This window comes from Dipodomys merriami, unplaced genomic scaffold (assembly GCF_024711535.1).
Source record: "Dipodomys merriami isolate MVZ:Mamm:240054 unplaced genomic scaffold, mDipMer1.0.p SCAF_21, whole genome shotgun sequence".
Lineage (NCBI taxonomy): Eukaryota > Metazoa > Chordata > Mammalia > Rodentia > Heteromyidae > Dipodomys > Dipodomys merriami.
The window spans coordinates 20914743-20939515 of NW_027203493.1; positions in this window are offsets into that span (position 1 = coordinate 20914743).

The window sequence follows — 24773 nt, forward strand, 5'->3', positions numbered from 1 at the left end:
AGTATGGTGGCAGTGGTCTGCATGTTAAAATTCAGTATGCATTCTCTTGCAGTTTTAAAACTCAGAAGCTACAAGCAGTCACTGAAGCCAAAAAGGTTCAAGAAGACCCAGAAGATCACCTAGAGAAGGAACCAGTGGGTAAGAACATACCTTTAAAATGAAAGAGAGGTACTGAGAGCATCTTAGTCAAGGAGATAGCATCTGGCCCAGCATCAGCTGTCTACTAGAGACAGACATAAGCCATCAGTGCCCTCTATTCTTCTCTCCTTGGTTTTAATACCTTTGTGACCCACTTCGTTACTGTTAGGAAAGATCAAGGGGATGAAAGGAAAGAGAAGAGATAGAGACTTCAACAGAGTGGATCATCCCTTCAGAGGGCCACCGAGTTGCATCGAGCAGAGCCAGAGATACAAGTGGCACAGAGGTATGGGGGTCCCAGGTCTAAGTATAGAAAAATGAGGATGCTCTTAGGTTGGGAAATCATACATCTACTGCCAAGAGTCTCACTAGGAGCAATGTGAACTTTTAGAAGGGGCCAAGGGTGAGGTGTTGTTTTTTGTTTGTTTTTGCTTTTTTTTTTTTTTCCTGAGACCTGGCCCCAGGATTGAGGAGGGTCAGTGGGCCATGAAGGCAGCAGCAGGTTATGAGAAAAATGCAGATTCCCATTAGTCATTATGTTAATTCTGTAAATCCTTAGCCCTGTGAAATTTTGCTCTGTTTTTATAGAATTCCACTAGATATCTGTACAGATGTTAGGCAACAACTGATGAATATGTACCTGTTGGCATCTTCTGCCATCTTGGCTCCTAAAAATACTTGTAGGCATCTCCCTATCCAACCCCTTTGAGGAAAATACTTTCCCAGTTCTTACAAAAGATCACAATTATATACATAAAATTATATACATACAATTTTGTGGCCCTCAAAAGTGCCTAAGACCAAAGTGATCAGTGAAATTGAGAAAATTAAATCTTTTTATCTGATTCATACTCCATATGTGTATATAACACAGCTTATCTGTTGATCTGTTGATGAGCTCATAGGGTGATTCCAAGGTTTGTCTATTGTGAATAGTGCTACTATATGCATGGATATGGAGGTATCTCTACTATATGCTGATTTACATTTCTTCAGATACAGGCCCAGAAATGGTTTAACCTGTATGAAAGTATCATATTGAAATCCCTTTGTCCAATTAAATTGGTAGTTGTACATTTTTAAAGAGCTTTCTATGTTAATTTCCAAAATGGCTGCATGAATTAACATTCCCTCAAACTGTTCATAAGAGTTCCCTCTTTCCTTCCTCAAATTCTTTTCCTTACCACTCCCTTTGGAAACCTCCAGGACAGCAGGCCTAGCTGCAGTTACAATCATGACCATTAGGGAGCAGCAAACTACAAAGGAGTATATCTCTGGATCCTGGAAAAGGTTCAATGAGAGTGGAGCTAAGGCAAGAACTTGACCTCCTTGTGCCTTTGAGGATTCCTGGACTTCAAACTTCTGTGACGTCTCAGAAGTAAGTACGGACCAGTGGGATGTAATTCTCATAAAAAGACAGAGCAGTAGTTCATAAATATATTTCCAACTGCTTAATCCATGTCTCTGAACCTTGGTTTCCATTGTTTAAACATTAGCTTCTTGTATCAACTGAGTAAGTTCTCAAAAATGTCCTTTATATGCAAAACAAGCATGGTAGCTACCATGAAAACATGTTAGTGAGATGATTTTTTTTAACAGGTATTGGGTCTTAAATTCAGGGCCTGGGAGATCATCTTTAGCTTCTTCATGTAAGGTTAGCTCTCTATCACTTGAGCCACAGCTTCACTTCTGGCTTGTTGATTGTTATTTCTCTGCCTATACTGGCTTTTAATCACAATCCTTAGATCTAAGCCTCTGGGTATCATGAGCCACCTATGCCTAGTCAATATTGTTTCTCCTTCCCTATTGTTTTGGTGGTGGTGGTGTTTGTTCTTTACCATCGCACTTGTAATGACCTTATCCAATCTTCGCTTTAGGCCAGACTGACTCAGTTTAACAATCTAGGGTCACATGTAAATACTCATTAATAGGGTAAACGTCCCTTCTCAGTCCTTGTCCCTAGAAGCTTTGAACATCCTCCACAGTTAACTATATTGTTAGTCTTGTTGGCATTTTAGAGGGGTCTTTGGGGTAACAACTAAGGGTTCATTCTTGTTAACAACCAACAAAGAAAGAAGGATGACCATGTAATGGACTTTATGACATTGAATATTCCCATCAAGCATGGAAGTGAACTTGGAAGCACACATTCCTCCAGCTCAGCTTGCAGTGTGCAGCCTTGATTATAGTCTGGTGAGCAATCAAGGCAGAGGACCCAGGAAATCTAGATCCTAGATCCCTAGATCCTAGATCTCTGTCTTGCAGAATTAGTTCTATTAAGTTGCAAAGTTGTGCGGGTTAATTAGCCTAGCAGCAATAGAATCTAATACAAAGAGTGAAAGATAATGGGGTGATCTGAGTTTAGGTAGAACCACATGATTCAGAGCCTTATGGACTAAAGCTCAGAAATTGAACTTTATTCTTGATGCAATAATAAACCAGCAGGGATTCCCTTTTCAGCAAAGGAAAGACTTGCTCTGAATTACGCTTTAGGATGTCTCCACTGGCTGCTTTCAGATGATTGGACTCTGAGATTGTTTCAGTGATACTTTGCATAATTTCTTTCCAAGACTAAAATTGTTTACTTTTAGATGTAACACAAGTACTTTAACTCTACATTCTCTTCAGTCAGATTCATGAATAAAACAACTTTGGTTCCCTTTGGAACTTCAAGAGCAAAAATTCCAGTTTGGGAATTTTTTTTTCAATTAAATGTCCTTTTTTGGGTAATTGTAGTTTCACTTGTAGTTAGATAACATAATATAGAGTGATCTCAAATATGCTTGATCCAATTTCTCCCAATGGTAACAGCTTGGATAATTAAAATGCAATATCATTAGTAGGAAACCGGCAGTGGCTGCAATCAGATTTTACTAGATTTACATGCATTCATTTGTGTGTGTGTATGTGTGTGTGTGTGTGTGTGTGTGTGTGTGTGTGTGTGTGTGTGTGTGTGTGTGTGTGTGCACGTGCTTGGTTGCTCTCAAACCATAAATTCACGAGCTTCACTTTCCAAATAACTAAGATTACAAGTTTGAATCACTACACTTAGCTCAGATCTTCAACAAACCTAAGTTGGAGACGGTCAAGTTAAAAAATTTTTCCTTCTATTCGCTATGTATTTCTGTCAAGCTTGAGCTTGAGCTCAAGACTTCAAAAAATTTCACTAGTTTTTCTAAAAGTTTTCTTAGTTTCTCATCTTACATTGGAGTCCGTAAACCATTTTATGTTAACGTTTACATAAAATATAAGGACTCGGGTGAGGTTTATTTTTGCCTATGCACGTTCAGTTTCTATAGACAGCAACTTGTGTTGAAAAGTCTGCCTTTTCCAATTTCACTTTTACCATTTTTATAAGAAAGTCAATTGAAACCCTAGGTCTCCTTGGCTCAGGACGAAATTTTCTGAATAGAGACCCGGAAACACAACAAATCAAAGAAAGGTTGGACAAATGGGACTGCATAAAGTTGCAGAGCTTCTGCAGGGCAAATGACATAGCTAGCAAGATCAATAGAAAACCCACCGATTGGGAGAAGATCTTTACTAGCCATACAAGAGACAAGGGTCTCATATCTAAAATATACTTGGAACTCAAAAAATTAAACCCCCCCACAACAAATCCTCAAAGAAACAACTGCCCAATAAATAAGTGGGCGAAAGACTTAAAGAGAAACTTCTCTGAAGAAGAAAGAAGGATGGCCAATAGACACATGAAGAAATGTTCAACATCCCTAGCCATAAAAGAAATGCAAATCAAAACAACATTGAGATATCACCTCACTCCAGTTAGAACGGCAAAAATCAAGAACTCTAACAACAACAGATGCTGGAGGGGATGTGGACAGAAAGGAACTTTACTTCATTGTTGGTGGGAATGTAAACTTGTTCAACCACTTTGGAAAGCAGTATGGAGGTTCCTCAAAAGTCTTCACATAGAACTCCCCTATGACCCAGCAATCCCACTTTTGGGCATTTACCCAAATGTTTACAAACAAGACCACACTAAAGCCACCAGCACAACTATGTTTATTGCAGCATTATTTACCATAGCTAAGATATGGAACCAACCCAGATGCCCCTCAGTAGATGAATGGATCAAGAAAATGTGGTATATATACACAATGTAATTCTATGCCTCCATCAGAAAGAATGACATTGCCCCATTTGTTAGGAAATGGAAAAACTTGGAAAAAATTATATTAAGTGAAGTAAGCCAGGCCCAAAGAAACATAGGTCCCATGGTTTCCCTTATCTGTAATATCTAGTATATGTATGAGTCAAGTGGAAAAGGTCAGATAATGTGATGTCAGGAAAATGAACCCTAAGATGTGTATTTTAATGTTTTTTTCTTTCATGCATGTGTTTCTAATGCATTTATAAGATTATCTCTTTGTTGCTTTGTATGTCCCTCCCCCACAGTATAACCCCTGCTTTCACTATATTTGATGTCAGTATAACTTGTGGAGGAGATGGGGAAAAACCAGTTGTTTAAGGATACAGGTGGACCTGTTGCAACAATGAGAAGTACAAGTTGTCATGTCAAAAACGAGCTTTACAAAGTCGGTGCAGGGGGGGGGGGGGAGGGGGGAGGAATAGGATTGGGATGGGGGGAGGGGGGAGGCTGGGAAGGGATGTGAAGGGTAAACAAAGGAGGAGGCTGCAATGCTTGGTAAGAAATGTATGCATTATCCTGCCCATGTAATTGTAACTCCTCTGTACAGTATGTTCACAAATAAAATAAAATTAAATTAAAAAAAAAGTCAATTGTCAGAGACACACACATATTTAAAAAATCAAATTAGATTTAAATCTTACACTATTTGGAAAAATTATTTCAAAATGGATGCTATACCATAGTGTAAAATTTTAAATTATATCATCCAATCTAGTGATTTGTTTGACATTGCCAATAATAGTTAATAAAATATGCTTAAAGAACTTTAATCAAACATTTTTCTATAGGAGAAAACTTATTTTATTTTTATTGCTTATTTTCCTGCCTCTCTTAATTTATATTAAAAAGTAAAATACTAAAATTGTTACCTTAATTCCACTTGAGATACCTCAAGTTAAAATTATAATATACCTTGCTAAATGGGCAAATTATATGGGTGGCTGTTATTTTTCTAGATTATTATATTTGGTAAAACTATATCTTTTAATTGTACCTGTATTGATGACACTTCAGATTTTTACCTTTTATGATATTCTGAAATAAAATTTGGGATTACTTTTTGGTATTATTAATTGAATCTTGCTGCCCAGGAGTGAAATTTCTGGAAAATAGGGTAAAGTTCTATGGTTGATTTTTTGAGGAACTTCCATACTATTTTCCAGAGTGGTCGAACAAGTTTCATTCCAATCAACAGTTTGTTAGGATTTCCTTTTAGCAGCAGCAGCAGCAGCATCTACTATCATTGCTTTTCTTATAATGGCCATTCAAAGCAATAAGCACAAACAAATTCACTGCAGCACTGTTCACCATAGCCTAGGTATGGAATCAGCCTTAATTCCACTGTTCAGTAGATGAACAGATCAAGAATATGTTGTATATATACACAGTGTGATTTTACTCATTCATTGTAAGGAATGGTATTTTACTATTTGTAAAGCAATGGAAAGACCTAGAAAAATTATGCTAAATGAAGTAATTCAGGTCTAGAGAGACAAAGGATTTATGTTTGAAAGTGTAAGCTCAATTTAACTTATACATTAGTAAATAATTTGGGTAGTACGCAAGTGTATACAAATGCATTAATTGAAGTATGATAGTTTCAAGGGAGGGCTCAAGTAGTCTATTTTCTACAAAAGCAAAGTCAATTTGCTTAGCACCATTTTATATGGTCATATGTATATAGGTATTGAGCTTTTGTGATTTTCTATATTGAGCTATTTTGATTTTCTTTGTTGTTGTATTTTTTAATGTACTATCTGATCTCTTTTTTCTTTCCTTATTTTTTCTTCATGGTTTATGCCTTGTTGTCACTGTATCAGATTTGGTACCCTGAGTAATATCTATATATGTCTAGATATATAGATATACCTATATCTAGATCTATGTTGATATGAATTAGGAAGGGAAGGGGAACAAAACGGTGAGACAAAGGACAAAGGGTGAACTAATGCAACAGTGATACTCACAAAACAATATGTTAGAAATGAACTGTACAAGATAGGGGGAATAGAGGGGAGAGAAAGTGGGAGAAAAATGAGGGAGTAACAAGTTGGACACAAAATGTGCTCATTACCTTATGTATGTACCTGTAACCCCTCTGTATCTCACTTTGACAATAAAATTAATCTAAAAAAAAGAAAAGAAGGGAAAAGTCAAAGTTCAATAAGATAAAACAAGGAAGTGAGTACATGCAAGAGATGGGGTGGGGTCAAAGGGAAGGAGTAGACAAATGAAGAGGGGAAGTGGGAAAATGAAGTCAATAATTCAGTGTATCCTACAGAATTAACAAGAGTGAGGAAAGGGGTGGGTAGGGAAGGGTGGCTGAAAATTTTGTAAGGAGTGATCAAGATGCATTGTATTCATAAACTGCTTTGTTAAGTTGCAACTCATCTGTACAACTACGTAAAGATAATGAAAATAAAAATCAAGAAAGTACAATGTTGAAACAAACTTTACAACTTGGGGGGAGGGAGGAGTTAGGGAGGTGGGGAGGAAAGGAATAATAGGGGAAAAACAAAGGAGAGGGTAACAACACTTGATAGGAAATATACTCATTACCTTACTCATGTACTGTAACCCCTCTGTATAGTACCTTTACAATAAAAATATTAATAAAATAAATAAAAAAATAAGAAAGTAAGAGCACCACAGGATCCTTTTTGAATGTGTAAAGTTCTTGAATTAACTTTATCAAGATCTGAATGCAAGCTAGATCTCTATCAGTTCTGAGAACATTAAGGTTCATCAAACACCAAGATAGCGAGGCACTGGTGGCTCATGCCTGTAATCTTAGTTACTCAGGAGGCTGAGATCTGAGGATCTCGGTTCAAAGCCAGCCCAGGCAGGAAAGTCCATGAGACTCTTATCTCCAATAAACCACCAGAAAACCGGAAGTGGTGCTGTGGCTCAAGCAATAGAGTGCTTGCCTTGAGCTGAAGAGAGCAGGGACAACGCCCAGGCCCAGAGTTCAAGCCCCACCACCAACCAAAAACAAAAACAAAAACAAAAAACAAAAGAAAAAAGAAAAACAACAAAAAACACCAAGACACAGACCAGATCCTTGGAATCATGAGGGTTTTTACAAAAAAGGCAACAGTAGCAAATGTCAATGGTCAAACATTTGGAAAACACCAGGTTGCATAAATTTCAGTAAACTTTGTTAATTTCAGGCCCATGAGCATTCATTCATATATTTGCAGGTTAGCACAAATGGTGATACTATTGTAAATTTTCTAAATGTGTTTGACTCTAATCTTTTCAGAAGGATAACATACGCTGTCGAATAACTTCAATGAAACCTCTTACATAAGAATAAAGTTTTCCAGTGAGAATGAGTCATAATTTTAAATGAAATGTAAACTTCTAAGAGTTTCCACCCAGTCCAAATTTTATCCCAGGTGACAGGATAATTTACAAAAAATCATGATTTTAGCTATATATCCATTCTTCCTCTTTAGAAATGAATTGTTCTATGACTTTAGGAATTGCCATGATAAGCAAAATTGCTAATGACCATTATCTTCTGGATGGAAGACTGTGGATAGAGCACAAGTTATACCAATATAAAGGATCATTATTTTTGAGTATTGATCAGTTGAGTACAACTTGGAATCAGTCTCTCTAAATTTAATAACTAATGATCAACATCTGAGAGAAATGGAATAAAGAGAGCTTACAGAGAAATAATGAAGTTTGTGAATAGGAAGCCAAGAGGCAATGTGTTTATTAGTTCTCTAGCTTTATGAACTTGCTATGTGAATTTAGGTCAGACACTTCATTTCTAGAATCCTCAGCTTCCTCTTGTATACCATAAAATAGTGGCCATGTGCTGGTAGCTTTACCTGTAGTCCTAGCTACACAGGAAGCTGAGATTTGAAGATTATGCTTCAGAGTCATCCAGGGAAAGTCCAGGAGTCTCTTATCTCCAATTAACCACCAAGAAGCCAGAAATGGAGCGATGATTTAAGTGGAACATTGCTAGGCCTCCCTTGTTTTTTTTTTACCCACTTTCACTTCCCCCAACCCTCTCCCTCCCTAAATTGTAAAGTTCATTTCCAAGTGTCTTGTATCACTGTTGCATTGGTTCACACTTTGTCCTATATCTCAAAATTTTGTTTTTCCCCTTCCCTTCCCCAAATCAGATAGACATATATACAAGACCTAGGGTACAAAAATTAAAAAAAAAAAACAGTGATAACAGGGGATAAAAAAGGGGAAAAAAGAAATAAAAAAAATAATTTTACACAGCACTTACAAAAAACAAAGGAGAAAAAATCAACATCTTTTTCATATCTGGGAATTCATTTCAATTTCACATCACTTGGAAAAAATCATATTCAATGAAGTAAGCCAGATCCAATGAAACATTATCTCCATGGTTTCCCTCATTTGTAATGATTAGTATATGTCTAGGATAGTCCTGGCAGAGGAACACAACACCTCATATCCAACCAAAATTTTGACTAGCATCTTCCTCCCAGTTCATTATAGACTTTGGTAACCACCTGTCAATTATTTGTTCCTACTTTTTCAGATTCTCTATAGAAATGATATTACATTTTATTTGGCCTTCTTCCTTAATTTATTAACTATTTTTCTGCTCCTGCAGAGATTGAGCTCAGAGCCCCTGCCACTTGAACCATACCTTAGCCATTTTTATCTTTCAAGTTATTTTTAAGATAAGGTCTCATATTGTTGACCATGATCTTTCTACTTATCGTCTTCATAAAAGCTGGAATGACAGATATATAGATATTGATATCTATATATCCCTGGCTTGTTAGTTGAAGTAAAGTCTCACTAGATTTTTGCCCTTGATGACTTTAAATCACAATCATCTTTATGTATGTTTCCTGAGTATTTGGAATTACAGATTTGAGCTATTGCACCTAAATCCATCCATTGTAGGTGAATCTTGTATCTTGACTACAGTGAAAAATGGACATGGAAGAGAAGTCTCTTAAATATATGAAATTTATTCCTTTAGGAACTTTCCTGGGGAGGAGGTTTGCTGGATTATATGTAGTTCTAATTTTAAATTTTTAACAACCACTGTATTGCTTTTCATAATGGCTATATTAATTTACATTCCTAACAACAGTATATAACCGCTAAACCTTTTGCTAAATCTTTGCTAATAGTTGTCATCTTTGTTTTGATAATACAATGTAAGGTAATACCTCATGATGGTTTTAATACACTGCTGAATATTTTTTCATATACCAGTTAGCCATTGAAATGCTATTTCAATGTTTATTTTCAAGTCGTACATGTTTTACCTATTTTGAGTTAATTGTTGTGTATGGTATGAGACAAGGGTTAATTTTTACTCTTCATCATGTGGATACTAGTTTAGTCAACATCATTCTTGAAACTGTCCATTTTGTTGAAAATTTACTGACATTAAATGCATGGGCTTATTTTTGGATGTTTTATTTTGTCTATTGGCTTATGTGTCTTTTTTAAAATTTGTTGTTTATATTTGCGTTCTTTTTGCACTAAGGACAGACCAAGGATTATGCGCATGCCAGGCAAGCACTCTACCACTGAGCTATATTGCTCACCCATTTTTGTGATTTAATGCTAGTACCCTGCTATGTTAAGTACTACTTTTAGTGTATTATTAAATTAATTAATATGGTGCCTATTGCTTTATTTTTGTTGTTATTGTTTTTGTTTTTCCTGAAGGTTGTTTTTGCTACTTGGATTAATCTGTGGCTCCATATACATTTTAGCATGATTTTTTTCTATTTCTTTGAAAAATATCAGTGAAAAGTTAGTAAACAGTACATTGAACTTGTAAATTACTTTAGGTAGCATGTGTAAGCATTATGCCCACCTTTGGTCCTCAGCTCCATCCAGACCTGAGCTCCTCTCTGCCCTGGAGTGTCCGCCATACAGCTGGCCCCTCCCTCTCTCCTCCCAGACCCAGGAGAACTTCCAGCTACCTCACTTCCTACCCCCCATACCCTGCTGCTACCTAGATAGTAGAGGTCACCATGTGTCCTCTCCGGGAAAAATATGGCTCCTCTAATAAACCTTATAATAATCTTTCTCCTGTGCCTGCCTGCCTCTGTGTGGTCCGCTGTGATGGATGTGATGGATCCTTTCAGTATGGACATTTTGAACATTATGAATTCTTTTAATCTGTGAATGATGACTATCTTTCCATTTGTATCCTATTTGATTTGTTTTTCCTTTCTTATTTTTTCTTCCTAAGGCCCTTTTGTTTATTGTTTTAGTTTAAATTTTATTGTAAAGGTTATGTTCAAAGGGGTTACAGTTATATAAGTAAGGGAATGTGTCCACTTGTTTTTAAAATTTTTATTAATTGATTTATTTATATCTTCATTTGTTTATTTATTTTTTGTAGGTCCTGGGGCTTGAACTCTGGGCCTGGACACTGTGCCTGAGCTCTTCAACTCAAGGTGATCAAGCTACCATTTAAGCCACAGCCCCACTTCCGGTTTTCTGGTGGTTAATTGGGAGTTTTACGGACTTTCCTGCCTGGGCTGGCTTTGAACCATGATCCTCTGATTTCAGCTTCCTGAGTAGCTAGAATTACAGGCATGAGCCACGGGTGCCCGGCATAAGTACACTTCTTATTGAACAGTGTTACCACCTCCCTCATTTTCTCCCACTTTTCCCCCTCCTTACCCCTTTTCCCACCAAGCTGTAAAGTTCATTTTGATTAGTGTCTAGTGAGTATCACTGTTGAATTGGTTCACCCTTTGTGCCATTGTTTCTGTGATTCCCCTTCCAATCCCTAAATCAGATAAACTTATGGTACAAGACAAAATGTACAGAAATAAAAAAGTAACAATGACAACAGGGAATAAACCAAAGGAGAAAAAAGAAATGAAAAACAAATTTTAACTGTTTTGAGACTTGAACTCCATCTCAACACTATCCTTGAGCTCTTTTTGGCTAGTACTCTACTACTTGAGCCACAGCACCACATCCAAACTTTTCCTTTATGGGTAGTTAATAAAAAAATAAAGTTCACAGGCTTTCCTTCCTGGGCTGCCTTCAAACCACAATCCTCAATTCTCAGCCTCCTGAGTAGCTAGGATTATAGGCACTGGCCACTTGTACCCAGCTTTACTCAATTTCTTTAATCAGTGTTTTAATCAATACATCAGTTGGCCATTAAGTTTTCTATAAAAGAAAATATTTCTTCAATTAGGAATTCAGACCCCATGAGATTATCACACGGCTTTGAGATAAATCCTAGGAAATGTAAAAGTATAAAATATATATGTCTACCAGTCAGATTAGGAAAAACTTCAGTCCATTAAGGAGAATTTTGTTAAATCCACAGAGCCTTAAACATTCTTGTTAGCTTATAAAATGCCCAATGACTATAATATTTGACACACATCTGCATTATTCTTTCATATTCCTTGACTCGCCATTACATTTTGATGTTACCCAAATTAATGCTGCTGGTTTGAAAGAACTCTACATAAAAGCAGCAGTAGCAATGCATGTAGGGAAAAAACTCAATAAAGTATTAGATAAAAACAAATCCAACTATGGATATAAATACATTATACCATGTATTATTTTTCCAGGCATGCAAGACTGCATGAATTTGCTATGTTTAAATCCAATCCTTCGAAAGGCACAATCAAAAACTGAAGAGTCAAGAGTCATCAAGAAAGAAACACAGGCTTTTCCTGTTCTGTCCTTAAACTAAGCTTAAACTATACATTTTTATTGGTTACAAACATGTAGTTTAGTCCAACTAATATCGAAGAGATTGGGATTTAGATCTCAACTTTCTTTTTTTTATTGTGAAAATACCATATAAAGGGGTTACAATTACATGGGCAAGGTAATGAGTACATTTCTTATCAAGCATTGTTGCCTCCTCCTTTGTTTCCCCTTCCCATCCCTTCCCATTCCCTCCACTCCCCACCTGGCCAAAGTTGTAAAGTTCGTTTTTTTGACATAAGGTCTTGTACATCTCATTGTTGCAATGGGTCCACCTGTAACCCTATTTAAACAATTTGCTTTTTTTCCTTCCCCTCCAAAATTTATTCAACTTTCTTAACGAAGGTTGTCAAATAATTTCCAGATTTATGTGAAGGTACAATATGCATAACCAGTGACTTGCCATTGTATATGAGTTGGTGAAATCATCACCTGTGTTTTGCGTTTTTAAATGCCAGTGAAAGGACAGACATTGACTTATCAAGTGGTTGCTGTGATTAATCCACAGGACCTTTGTAATTGATACAAAGAGTATAATTGGGTAAGTGGATCTCACTGCTGAACAATGAAGAGCTTACAAAATAGAAATAATTGATAGGCTTTATCCTTCAAACTATCAGCTCAAGTCAAGGTTACAGATTCAGGGATTTTCAATGGTAGGCCTACAAATTCCATTCATTACAGTTAGCTTGAGGCTGATTTTATTGAAAACCACACAATTTAACTGTGTGGATGGTAAAATTAAAAAGGGAAAAATTGATCTTGTGTTTTGCGTCTGTACAATAAAGCATTATTTAGAAAGGAATTCTGATTCTAAAGAGTTGGAATGAGAATATCTGGTTGGACTCATATGCAGGTGGAAATCTTGAACACCCGAGTTATTCAAAACTTCTCTGGCCTAGTGAAGGGACCTGTCATCTTTTTTTTGTATGTGTGGGTCCCGTCATGAGGCCTGAACTCTGGGCCTGGGCGCTGTCCCTCAGCTCTTCAGCTCAAGGCTAGCGCTCTACCACTTGAGCCACAGTGCCACTTCCGGCTTTTTTCTTTCTTTCTTTCTTATTTTTTTTTTTTTTTTTTTTTTTTTTTGCTTATGTGGTGCTGAGGAATCGAACCCAGGGCCTCATGCATGCAAGGCATGCGCTTCACCACTGAGCGACCTTCCCAGCCCAGGGACCTGTCATCTTTTGTCTAAAGGGATTAAGCTTCCTTCTTTGAGACTCTCTTGTGACCTTGCCTTTAACAATTGTCTTGCAAAGGTTAGCTATTCTTGTCAAAACCTACTCTAATCATCTTGCATTACTGTTAGACATATAACTAAATTTAAACCTCAGTGTGATCCTGTGGGACCAATACAAAAAAAAAATCTAAAGAACTCTACACCAAATGGATTGTAAAGATTTTGTATTTTATTTTATTTTATTTTTTTACATCATATTTATTGTTATTTAGATTTTGTATTTTATATCAGCAGCAGAGGAAACAAGAATCAACAAATGATGAGTACATGAGACAGAGGGAACAGAAAGTTTTTTGCATGGGCTATGTTCATATGAATGTACTTAGAGTTTGTACTTAATACACATGACAATAAGCTAAAAATAGTTTTATTATTTGACTGGATTTGTTGACCAAATGGTCTATACAGAATGGTTGTGGTACCAAAATTTAATTGAATTAATGTAGAGAATGGAATCTAAGTCATAGAAGGAAAGAAACGTTGAGAGAGAATGAACATGTTCACCCTTAGCGTCTATTCCCAGAGACATTCCTGGAATAGTACCTGCACTGAAGCATTGAGGAAAATGCTGAACATAGAAGCACAGATATCCTTTAAATTCTCTTTGATGAATGGGTACTCACAAGAACAGCAAATCAGATGTCTGGTATTAAAAACCATTAGAAATGTTGAGTTCATTTGTTTTTGGAATTAGCATCAGTGAAGATTTTCTATATCATCTGATAGCAAATTTAATTCCATAGATAATAAACCTCAATATCAAGCATAGAATGGATATATCTGGGATTGATAAAAATGATAAAGATTTAATTTCTTTTCTGCTCATTTTTTGCCATATAGTGATGAAATGCAGGTTCACCTATACCACACATCCACAGTCATTTTTGTCTTTTACTTTGTTTTTCAGAAAGGACTTCATAATAACTTTGTCAGCTGACCTTTAACCATGATCCTTTTACCCCTGCTTCTTAGTATCTGGGATTATTGGCAAAGTTTTAATTCTCAGCCATTTTATTTTCAAGCTTCATTACTCAATAAGTGTTAATATATCTACTTGGAAATGTCAAATGTTTTTGTTAGGATTATTGAAAAGTAGTTATCTATTCACATTATATCCAGTGGTACAAGCAAGTGTTGTAAGACAAAATAAGATAATTGATCAAAACAAAAGTTAAATCTCTCAGAAGGAGATTATCTCTGGTAGAACCTTATGTTACCTAAGAGAGGGCAGAGTCTTTGGGGAGTGCTGAACTTGCTTTGCTAGTCTGTCTGGTCATGCTGTTGAGTTCAATACCTCATAAATTTTTCTGAAGAATTCTTTACCCTGGGACTAATCTTCAAAGAATTGAAAAGAGCCTAACCGAGGCAGAATAACAAATAGAGAATGAATGTTGACTTCAAGGAAAACCAAAGAAAATGTTTTTAATGGATGTGGAAGCTTGAGAGCATATCTTAATTTCTTTGACTGTCAATTCCCGCAACTGCCAAATTAAGTTATTATTATTGTTTTTTATTCTAAATAGTAGTCTGTTTAGTTAAGTCAAAAGTTGAATATACTATGACTGGTCCAATAAAACAACAGTTATATAACTATGGTTATATGGTTGCATAGGTTATATATAAAGGAAAAAGAGAGTTTGTTTAATGCTTTTCAGTTGGTAAGGTTAATAAAACGATTCAAATCAAAAATAAGCCAGGCAAGCTGAATAACAGTGGCTCATACCTGTAATCCTAACTATTCAGGAGAATGAAATCTGAGGATCTTGTTTTGTTTATTGTGAAAATACTGTACAGAGGGGTTACAGTTACATGAGTAAGGTAATGAGTACATTTCTTATCAAGCATTTTTTTAAATCATCATATGGAATGAGAGTAAGAATAACATAAAACCTGGGTAATGGTGGCTTGTGTCTGTAGCCCTAACTAATTCAGGAAGTTGAGTTCTGGAGGATTGCAATTCAAAGCCAGATAAAGATGTCCAAGAGACTTTGTCTCCAAAATAATCAACATAAAGCTAGATATCTAGCGTAAGGCTAGATATCTCTGCAGGATATATTTTTGATACATTGTTATGCTGTAGGCTATCAAAAATTATTACAAATTTAAAGGACTCTTCTTTATCCTGCAAAAAATATTTATATAATTTTACTAAAAGAAAAAAAAATCCCTCTGCCTGAAAATATCTCCAAATTTATCTTTGTTAAACATCCTCTAGGGAAATACTATTATATATTCCGTATGTTCTGGTATATTACTAAAAGTAATGTGGATGCCTTTTCCTCTCTCTCCAGAATGTTTCTCGATTCATTTTTAGGGAGTATATAGCTTTGTCTACAGTGGTAGTTTCTGGAGGAATATCTTTATAATGACACTTAAATTTCAATATAGACATATACTCCTCTGGTGCTTTGTGACTGAACAAGCTGTTAAACAACTTGTAGTATTTGCCAAATATCTACTCACATCTAAATTTTGAATTGACATTGGTTAATATGACTGTCCGTAAGTCTTTTCTTTTTAGTGGCATCAGATCCGTAGATGTTTGGATAAGGCTCTTGTTCATGAATCTTCCCTCTATCAAGTGCTTTTTAAAAATATGAGCCATAGAATAAGATGCAATAAAGTAATATCTGCCACATCTATGGACATTACTGAACAAACAGGTAGAGAGACAGTAGTCATTTTGATCTGCAAACTCATTAGTTTTCAATTAGTTTTCCTGCTAGGCCTTCCAATATTCATCTTGAATGGAAGTTTTACTGATGCAGGCCAATGTAGGAATGATTCCACTACAAGTTCAGATATGCTTCTAGAGATCAGACAGGATAATTTTGTACCAAAATGGAGAAGAGGAAGACATCTGGGGAAGGACAAACATTTAGACCTAAAGTAAAATTCCAAATATTCATTGCTGGAATTGCCAGGTTTTCACAGGTTTTTAAATATATTTATGCAAGAGTGGATATGCCTATATAGTATACGTGCCATACTAACTTCTAATAATATTTATTTCAACAGAGCCCATTTATTTCTAATACCCTTTAGCCTATATGCAAGCATATGTTTAGGCATTTTAAAAAATTAGTTGTTACAAACTCTTAGCAGCAAGAATTTATGGTTCTTTCTATGCTGACCAACAAGTCCTGGAGAGTACACAAATGATTTTGGTGATTCAAATGTTAAGTAGCTAGCTGCTCTGAATTTTAGATTAAAATAAACTCATACACAGTATCTATGTCACTATGTCTATTAGTGCTTTATCCACTGTAGGTCTCAGTGACCCATTAGTAAATAAGGACAATTTCATCTGTCAAGAACAGTATTTTTCAATAACAGAAAAAAATCATAATACTGGGACATAAAGTACATTAAATATTTCTCCTAAACTTATTGTATTACTTATATGCATGTATATGAGCAAACATTTCTGTGAATAGCTTCAATTGGCAATGTATTTCAAACTATGAGTAAAGGGAAATAAAGGGTGAAATATAATTTTTGAAGATCCTTAAAGTAAATAACAATCATTTACTCAGTATTCCAAATCTCTTTTCTAACTTAGAGAGGATTTATTGATTGTAAACAGAATACAAAGATACTCATTAGGCATTCTTCAAAAAAATTCTCATTTTTAACTAGGTTTCAATATTGAAAGGAAGTATTTAGTTCTCTTATCCATTCTTCTTGGGGAAACAGAGTTCTCATGTCTAATAAATAACATTGGTAAATTGTGGACTTAAAAGGGTTAATGGAGTAAGTAATCAAGCACTTTTAATATCTACTGTCTCAGCTAACAAATAAAACTTGTAGAAACCAAAAATTACTGGCAGGTATGAAAATGAAGAATAACCAGAGAAGGTATACTGAGAAATAAAAAAGGACGAAATAGATTTGTGAGGCATTAAAAATCCTTAGGTTTCCCTTCTTTGCAATAACTAGTATATGTCTGAGACAAACAGAAACAGTCAGATAAATTGATGTTAGGCAAAATGAACCCCAAGATAAGGAGTCAAATGTTTTTTTTTATTTCATGCGATTGTTTCTAACATATTTATAAGATGATTTCTTTGTTGCTTTGTATGTCTCTCCCCCACGATATAACCCCTGTTTTCACTGTATTTAATGTTGGTATAATTTGTGGAGGGGAAGGGAAAAAACAAATCAGTTAAATAGGGATACAGGTGGACCCATTGCAACAATGAGATGTACAAGACGTTATGTTGAAAAACGAACTTTACAGCTTTGGTTCAGGGGGAGGAACAGGGGTGGGGAGAGATGGAAAGGGGTAATTAGAAAAAAATCCTTAGTATTTCCCCATGGTGTGCCACAAATCTTTTTCTTCCATATTTCCGACCTAATAAAGTATCCAAAAAAAAATCCTTAGTGAGATCAGTTAGGTATGAGTGAAAAGGCACCAGAATAGCTTTAAGATATGTAGCTTAAAGAATAACATAAGAAGGGAATGTCATTTTTAAAAAATGAATCTCATTTCATACTCTCCCTTTCTCTTCCACTCCTCTTTCCTATTTTTTTTTTTTTTTGCCAGTCCTGGGCTTGAACTCAGGGCCTAAACACAGTCCATGAGCTTCTTTTGCTCAAGGCTAGCACTCTATCACTTGAGCCACAGCACCACTTCTGGCTTTTGCTGTTTATATGGTACTAAGGAATTGAACCCAGGGCTTCAATGCATGCTAGGCCAGCACTGTACCACTGAGCCACACTCCCAGCCCTCTATCCCATTTTATACTTCCTATACTCAAATTTTCATTTCATTCCTCCTACCTTTGTCCCCATCCTCTGCACGTGTGTGTGTGTGTGTGTGTGTGTGTGTGTGTGTGTGGCGTGTGTGTGTGTGTGTGTACAGGTGTCAACACTTAAGAAAAGAAATGGAAATCTTGTTGTCTTTGAGGAATCTTTTAGAATAAGACAGTGGAAATGCCTAGCAAATAGTAGGCTGAATAAATCTATAGCCAAAGGAAAACTACACCAAAGATATTTTATTATTATCAGATTCTGTAATAGGAGCCAAATCTATGAAAATAAAAGATTTTTTTCCCAGAGGATCTCTGTTGAATTAGATTACCTGTGTGCTAACATTGAAACTTGGAACTGCGTCAACATTTTAAGCATAAAAATATTGTCCATTAGAGAAAATGAAAAATAGTATTGACACAAAAATGAAACAAAGACAAAGTTGTTTTACTGAATCAATGAAAGAATTTCAAGGAGACTATTGTTCAATAAGGCCATATGTCATGGGGGGAATCAAGTAGTATAATAAAACAACATACATATTATGTTAATTTAGCAAGACTTGTTTCAGGTATCTAGTGAAGGAAGACATTTAATTGGAGGGAATTGAAGAGTAGCTGTGGTTAATTAAGAAAGGGAACTAAAAGTTAGCTAAATAATGTGTGACGATGAGAAATAAATGAAACAGTGTAACAGGTACCATCTGTAATTCTGTGCTCCTGTGTATAAAACAGCTTTGTATACAATGAAGTTAAATAGGATTACTATGGATTCTTTTGAGCGTTTTTATTTGTGTGATCTAATTTAAAAATAGATTTGGTAAATATAATTCTTTAGGAAGGTGAAGTTAAAGTACGACAACATAAATACCAGGTAAAGGGTACTTGCAAGAGGGGAGGGTGGACCAACGGGAAGGGGGTAGAAGAAAGGAGGAAGCAGGGGAATGCAGCCAAGAATTTGTTGTTTACACGACAGAATTGAGAAAAACACAGGAAGGGCTGTGTTGAAGCTGGGTGACGCTATTGCTGGGATAACATAGATCAAGAAGCATTGTCTATACCAACTGCTTTGTTAAATGGCAAAAACAAAAAAACAAAAATCAATACATAACCTAAAAATCAAGAAAAGTGAGAGAAGGGGTGATTTGGGAGGGGTGGTAAACGTTTTGAAAGGGATTACGTTGATCAATATGTATTGTATTCATAAACTGCTTTGTTAAATGCACTTTGTACAACAACTTTAAGGTAATAAACATTCAAGAAATAAAAAATCCATAAGAAAAAATGAGTTTGATTCTGATATTTTTATATGTGCATATATTCTGATCAAATTCACCCCCTCCATTATGCTCTCTTACCTTTTTCGAATCTCCCACCTGGTTTTTCACTTTGTAAGAGGATTGGTGGGGGTGGGGCTGTGGGCTCGAACCCAGGACCTGGGCCTTGTCCCTAACCTCTTTTTGCTCAAGGCTAGCACTCTACCACTTTGAGCCACAGCTCCACTTGTGGTTTTCTGATGATTTCTTGGAGATAAGAATCTCAGTCTTTGCCTGACTGGCCAGGCTGGCTTTAAACTGTGATCCTCAGATCTCAGCCTCCTGAGTAGCTAGGATTATAGATGTGATTTCCACTGGCTATCTCATTATTCTATCTTAATATATGAGTTCTGTACTTCTAGTTGTTATGTAATATTTTTATTTGATGTCCAAAATATAACTTATACTCAGCTCCCAATTCTCCAAACTTTGTATATTCCACCACTTTTTCTATACCAGCTTTTTCTGTAACAGCATCATTCCAATTGGTTAGTAAAACAAAACAAACAAAAAAATTGAAATCACCCTCCATTTACCCTTTTACCATCTCTAACTCTTAACACCCCTCAAAATACCTTATTGCTCAACTTGCAACATGTAGGGAGAATATTTTCAACTATCCTTAACTCCACTTTGACTAACCTGTTCTGTCTTCCTATAATTTCTCTCCTGTCTTATTACCATGGGGGTGACACCTGAATACCACAAAGCTAACATATGTCTTACTTCTGCATTGATATCTTGTATATGCTGCCTAGGCAAAAAATAAAAATATAAAAATAAATAAAATAAACATGCAGTGGATCCCCATTTCTCACAGACTAGAGTCAAGATAATAATAGTGGTCCTCATGACTGCTTGCTTCTAGTTTCCAGCTTTCTTGCTCATCTGGTCAGATCTCTGAGTACCCTCTCCTATAACTATACTTCTTCAGCTGCGCTTTCTTACTTACTGTTATTTACTATTATTTAAATCTCTCCTCAGAAGCCTGGAACCACTTTCTCCTACACACACAATCCTTTCTGAAAATATCAGTGAAAATGAGCTTCTCCCTTCCTTTAAATCTTCGTGGACTGCCTTCATTACCTTATCTAATAGTTGAAAATCTTTTCCCTAAGGTTTTTTGGGTCTGTTTAATTTTCCACTGTTTTTCCAGTAGTGTCTGGCATGCAAGATCTACTTGTGAATGTTGAATTATTGAATGTAAATATGAATGAGCTTTTCCACATTTGAGAACAACACCTTTTTCTCTCTACATATATATGTATATATATATAAACACATACATTAGATAAATACATGATAGATAGATAGATAGATAGATAGATAGATAGATAGCTAGATAGATAGATAGATAGAATGAATTTAGGATATTTCTAAGATAAATGCAATTTTATATGTCAAAATGCCAGTACAGTGTCAACTTAGAAAGTATTTTAAATAATTATTGGCGACCAAAGGCTATTTCTGGATAACTAAATATTCATAGGAAATTCAGTAATATACATTCTCTTTCTCATGTCCCAAAGGACAATGTGACTCATCTCCATTCAAAGGCATCCACAACTTCAAGGCAAACACTTTCTGTTCTAGAGTAAAGCAACAAGACCCACACTATAGGACACTAGTCACAAAGGGAGGCTATTATTATATTATATATTTCACAACTTGAGTAGCTATTACATTATTTAACTTGGTGGAGTTGGGAAATTGAAACCACAAAGTATATTTTCTTTTCCTGCTGTAAAGATTGCAGCATGAATAAACCCTACCAAAAGCGACTAAGTAATTTAGGGAGTCCAAATTAGAACACATTTTTTGTGACTGCAAGGGGTTACTCCTTAAAAATTGTATAAAGATTCAACCCAAGAATACAGTTGGTCTATAATGGATACTGAGACCTCAACTCGATGTTGCTATGAAGTGTCTTAATCCCTATCACTTCAGTTGCTGCATCATGAAAAGGTCTGATGGGTCCTAGGGATAGGATGGAAGTGATTTAGAAAGTATTAAGAGATGTACAGGGGACTGTGTCAGTGGATATTCTCTTACTGGTATAGGAAAACATTTTCACATTTTAGAATGCTCTCCCTGTGATTTTGTAACTCCAATTGCCTAGGACAGTTCCGCTTTATGCAGTTGCAACAGTGTAATTAGAAATAAATATCCTTGTACTTCCAAAATTTCCCCAGTTCAAATGATAAATTATTGATATATTCGATTTCTTTCAAATAATACAGGATCATTTACATATATATGTATTGATGGAACAAAACTTGTTACATCTGCTGTCCTAGAGCTGTAGAATTCACAATTATATTATATCCAAAGTCACCTAAGTAATTTGTTGGGACCCAATTCCAATTTAAATTTTGCTAAATCAATGGGGCATTTGTTAGTAAGACCCATACCATTTCCATTTCTGTTTTTCCTAATATATATCACTAATATTTTATTGGTTTTTAAACTTTAAATATTAATCTTAACTTGATCATAGAAGCATAAAATCCTTGAGCCAGGCTTATAAATTCTCATTGAAGTAAATGACACAGTATTGTGAACTGAGCCATATTTCAGGTCATTGATAATAATAACTGCTGTTATAGTGGTTGGTTGCTGTTTCCCATACTGAAGTTTGAATTTGTGGCCTTATATTTGCTAGGCAAACACTCTATTATTTGAGCCAGGCCTCAACTCCATACTAGATTATAATAAAAGTTTATTTTATTTAACAAAACACATGACTAATCAGGAACAGTACCTCTTGGGAAAGTTCTGGGAATATCAGCTAAGCTAAATTAAACTAAACTAAATCATATCCGGTGTCCCAAGTGCATATTTCAAGGACACTTTCATCATGACTCTTTGATAAAAGCTACTGTTCTATTAACTTTCTTATTTCCTAACTTTTATTTAAGCAAGTTCTCAATATGTAGCCTAGGCTATCCTGGGATTTGTTATGTAGCCCAAGCAGGTCTAAAAATTATGATTCTCCTGCAACAGTCTCTCAAATTCTGGGATTATAGGTACATAACAGCATGCCCAGTTAATAGCTATTTGTATTTTATTGAGTTTATGTATGTATATTTATGTGTGTGTATTTGTACATGAGACAGTGAAACAAAAAATAAGCATATTTATAGACATGTTAACATTAAAATTTACATAAAATAGTTAAAAAAAAAAAGCACCTCACTATTTTGGACCAATGCCTTTCCTACAGGCCCTTGCATTAAAGGTTCTTTTGAGCCATCTCAGCTTGAATCTCTCCTCTTTTAAAACTGCTATGTTCTTTTTTTAATATATATTTTTATTGTAAAGATACTGTACAGAGGGATTACAGTTACATGAGTAAGGTAATGAGCATATTTCCTATCGAGCATTCTTACCTCCTTTGTTTTTCCTCTACTATCCCTTCCCTCCCCACCTCCCCAACTCCTCCCTCCCAAACACGAAGTTTTAAAGTTCATTTTGAACATACTGTCTTATACATTTCAATGTTACAGTGAGTCAATCTGTATCCTTATTTCAGCATTTTGTTATTTCTCTTCCCCTCCCCAAATTAGAAATATATATATATACAAGATGCAGGACATTGGAATCAATCAACCCCTGTTGATAACAGGGGTTATACCATGGGGGAAGAACATTCAAGAAACAAAAAAAATCACATAGTACATTACAAGTACATTAACAAAAAAACAGCAAGAAAGATAAAACCTCTTGTGTCCCTATTTTAGGGTTCATTTCGCTTAGTATCAGCTTATATGGTCATATAAATCCTCAAAGAAACAACAGCTCTATTAAAAAGTGGGCTAAAGACTTAAACCAAGACTTCTCTAAAGAGGAAATAAGAATGGCCAAATAGACACATAAAGCAGTATGGAGGTTCCTTAAAAGACTCCACATAGAGCTCCCTGTGACCCAGTGGTCCCACTTTTGGGCATTTACTCAAATGATCACAAACAAGGCCATACTAAAGCTACCAGCACAACTATGTTTATCGCAGCATTATTCACCAGAGCTAAGATATGGAACCAACCTATATGTCCCTCAGAAGATGAATGGATCAAGAAAATGTGGTATATACATACAATGGAATTTTATACCTCCACCAGAAAGAATGACATTGCCCCATTTGTTAGGAAATGGAAAGACTTGGAAAAAAATTATATTAAGTGAAATAATCCAGGCTCAAAGAACATCAGTCCCATGGTCTCACTTTTCTGCTATGTTTTTAAGAAAGTGGTCTTAGTTTTTCTTCTATAACAATATAAAAATAATATTACTTGTCTTCCAAAGAATCAATAAACGTTGGTCTTAAAATGGTACTTGGTATGTAATAAGTGATTTATATGTACTTGAAAAGTTAGAGTGGCATAGTATATAGTGAATGAGGTTAGTAATTTCATAATATACATTGCAGACCACCTTCTGCATTTTCTAGCTGTGTGACAGTAATGATATTAAATCTCTCAAAAATGTATCGGTTGCTTTTTATCAATAAAACAGAGACAGCTGGGTGCTGGTGGCTGACGCCTGTAATCCTAGCTACTCAGGAGGCTGAGATCTGAGTATCGTGGTTCAAAGCCAGCCTGGGCAGGAAAGTCCATGAAACTTTTATCACCAATAAACCAGAAGTGGCCCTGTAGCGTGCTAGCCTTGAGCTGAAGAGCTGAGGGACAGTGCTCAGGCCCAGAGTTCAAGCCCTATGACCGACAAAACAAAACAAAACAAAAAACAGAGACAATAATACCAGAATAGGGTATAATAAAAAATTTGAAGTGTTTACCTAATTACAATCATTATTCTCTTACATTCAGTTTTTCATAGAATCATAGAACTTAATAGAAGGCTGAAATTCCTTAAGATAACCCTTTGCAATGAAATCTTTCCAGTTGCATGGTTTGATGGATCACAGAATGCGACTTGAAAGTTGAAGAAAATTCAGCCACTCCTTCAAAAGTCCATTTAAGCAGTGAGGACAGAATTGTCACACATGTACCAAGGCTTAAAATATCAGTTTGGTAATTGACCATTAATCACAGAGTAAAAGGAGTTCATGACATAAGAGTGTATATTCAATGTGTAATATAAGAAATACATACATACAAGACAAATTGAATTCATAAGGATGGCTATGTATAGGTTAGAAATAGAGAGGAAATGCCCTTTCAGGCTAACAATTGGAGGAGGAAAATAATGGAAGAAGAGAGGCAGCACCAACTCAATAATACACTTAGATGACAAGATCTAGCAGAAGAAATGCATCACCTGAGGCTAATGGGATCCAGAAGGACTTGCAGAAATAGTCCCAAGACACAAAGTGACACAGAAGCATAGCAAGACACCAACGTAACTGTGGATATGCAGATCTCAGTGATTATTTGTACATCTAGATATCTCTTAGACTGTACATTCTCTCTCATCTCCTACAAAAT